The sequence below is a fragment of the Penaeus monodon genome, unplaced genomic scaffold (assembly GCF_015228065.2).
Source record: "Penaeus monodon isolate SGIC_2016 unplaced genomic scaffold, NSTDA_Pmon_1 PmonScaffold_22421, whole genome shotgun sequence".
Classification (NCBI taxonomy): Eukaryota; Metazoa; Arthropoda; class Malacostraca; order Decapoda; family Penaeidae; genus Penaeus; species Penaeus monodon.
The window spans coordinates 2,149-5,285 of NW_023652391.1; the positions used below are offsets into that span (position 1 = coordinate 2,149).

The 3,137-nt window shown below is 33.8% G+C and overlaps 1 pseudogene; it reads right to left on the reverse strand.

Annotated features, from left to right (window-relative positions):
• Positions 1-2,013: 2,013 nt before the first annotated feature.
• On the reverse strand, positions 2,014-3,134 carry LOC119570144 (annotated as a pseudogene).
• Between the last annotated feature and the right edge of the window lie 3 nt (positions 3,135-3,137).

The following is a 3,137-nucleotide window of genomic DNA, read 5'->3' on the forward strand; positions in this document are numbered from 1 at the left end:
ACGCCGAGACCAATGAGTAGCCATCGAGGTCACCAGCCGTGGGTGGCATTGAAAGATCGGTTTAGCCTCAAACCGAAAACAGCTCCTGAATTAAATAGTAATTTAGGTAAATATTCTGTAATCACATTGGAAATGTTTGTCAAACGGTGTGTAGTGTTGTGGTAGTGATCAGCATACTATTGACACGAAGGGGAGCATCTTAGCATGTGAGTTAGGAGAATTTGTCATTGTATTGAACAATGATGGATAGCTTTTTGGTAAGGCATTTTTATAAATATTGTTTCTTTAACTACTGTAATCAATTATCTGTTTTTTTCATTTCTCAGTCTAGTGCAATAATATTTATTCAACAAAATTATAATATGAAAAAGGCGTAACTTATGCTGCACCTGTATATGTATATAATATATATCATATATAGAACACACACCATCACACAAACAACACAAACAACACACACACATATATATATATATAATATATATATATAATATATATATATATATATATATATATATATGCATCATACATACACGCACACACTAGCAACAACATACACACATCACACACACACACACACACACACACATCATTAAAAATACTATATATATTATACTATTATTATATATCTATATATTATTATATTATCATTATATATATACATAATTGATTTCTTCCTTATATATATATATATATATATATATATATATATATAATATATTAGTATAGATAATATATATATGTATGTATGTTGTGTGTGTGGCTTGGTTTGCGATGTGTATGTGTAAAGTATATGTATGTATATTAATATATATCTGAATGTATATATACTCATAATATAGTATATATAATATATATACAATATAAACCTAATAATATATATATATATATATATATATATATATTATATATATATAATATATACACAACCACACATATATATAATATATATATTATATATATATATATATATATATATATATATATATATATATATATATAATATTATGATGTGGTGTGTGTGTGCGTGGGTGTGGGTGTGCGAGGGTGTGTATGTGTACGTATATGTATGTATATATACAATATATCTATGTATGTATATATGCATATATTTTATGTATGTATATATGTGTATGTATATATATGCACACACACACACACACACACATCATAATATAAATCATATATATATATATATATATATATATATATATTTATTATTATATCTACTATATATATATAATATATATATATATATATATATATATATAGTATATATATATATATACTATATATATAATATATAAAATATATATAGTTACACACACACAGACACACACACGCACATAAACATACGTATAAACTGTGTTATAGCAATAATTTGATTCATTATGAGATGCAACTGAATAAAAAATACTCTCATTTATGCGACATGGCTTGTCAAAGATGGTGTTTTCTTTCGGAAACACGTGACTTCGGCATTGCAAATGACTTTAAGGTATAATTCAGTGTTTCACAAAAGTTTCCCATGGTAAGAGTCGTTTAGCTCTTAAATCTCTGAATGTCCTTGGAATTATTATTCATACATTTTGTAAAACTGGAACTCCAAGAGCCATGAAAAACTCTGTATGAAGTAAAGGAAAATAAACTGTTGATCGCTACAGACAGAGAGTTAAAAGTGGTATTCATATGCAGTAATGTTTCTATTACTGTACCATCAGCCACAGACAATAGTGATCTTTGTTTGAAATATGTTAATGCAAAATATATCTTGAAGTAAAAGATGGAAAATCCATTCTTTCTTTTTTGTATGTGAGGCTATCCCTGGCACTTAACAAGCAAAAAATCACCACACTACTGATGGGTACGACTGCCTGTAGAGAATAAGGAATCATACAGTGTCATTTTTACTATAGGTTATCTCTTCTATTTCTATTATATTGGTTAAAATTTCTTATATTCTTCTTTTGTTGTTGTTTTCTTTGCATATCTTGTTAAGGAAATTTCTCAATACATGAATTTATTGGGTTTATTGACCACACCGCTTTTCTGTTAAATTCACTCCAAATGGAATGAAGTCAAGTATATACACGTGTTTTAAACCAGAAAGAAAATCCGGACTGAAAGTCCCTTTCTCTTCGTGCACGATCCCTCTCATAATTAGCGGACAGCCGTGAAGACGTAACCATATTTGGGACTGTTGACAGCATTATACTGGTGAAGGAGAACGTCGCCTACGACCTGCGATGTGTGACTCCCGGACGTTGCTGAGGATCCTGCAGCTTTGGTTATTGTTACAGGACTGGCAGCTTGGGCAGTTATAACAGTGCTTGGTCTGGAAGGTGACGAATACGCAGGTGAAGCAGCTGCTACAGGTGTTGTGTCTCCTGCAGCTGCTTTGGGCAAAAATCCGGTTTTTCTTCCTGCTACAAAACTAACAGTATGTTCTTTTCCGTCTTCATCTACGTAAGTATAGGTTCCGACAATGTTTCCATCAGCATCAGCTTCCTCAGTCCGTGAATAACTATCAGAATCAAAGGCAAACTTGTACGAAGCATCTGCTTGAATGTCGGTCCCCTCTCCAGACTTCAGCAGAGGTGAGACTCCTGCTAGAGCATTGGCTTCTTCTTCAGAAAGAACAGGAAGAATACGTCCAGTTGGAATTCCAGTTTCTGCACCTGGAACAGATGGTCCTTGAGGAAGGGAGTCTCCTTCAGCAATGTAGCCGGTGTCAGCTCCAGCAACGTACTGGATTTCCCTATTTACGTCATCATCAGCAATAAAAGGGAAAACCTTCCCTTGACGTTGTTCTGTGCGTCTGCACTTTCATGTCGTGAGCTACTCTGAGTCTCGTAGGAGAAAGAGTAGCTTCCATGCAAGGGAAGAACTTTACTGTTTCTTCAGCTGGTGCTGCTGGGCAAGCAGGCTGGAAGGGCATCAGGTCGTGAAGAGCCAGGAGAGCACTTTGTTGACAAACAGTTGGATGGAAGATGGTATGAGACTCAGAACTTGGCACATCTGGGGCAACAGGTAAGTGGTCACCCTTAGCAACAAAACCGTAGCAGACAGCAAAAGTTCACAGTCCTTCTAATTCCATCATCAGCACAAGCTTGGAATTGGGCATCGGTCGTGAAGAC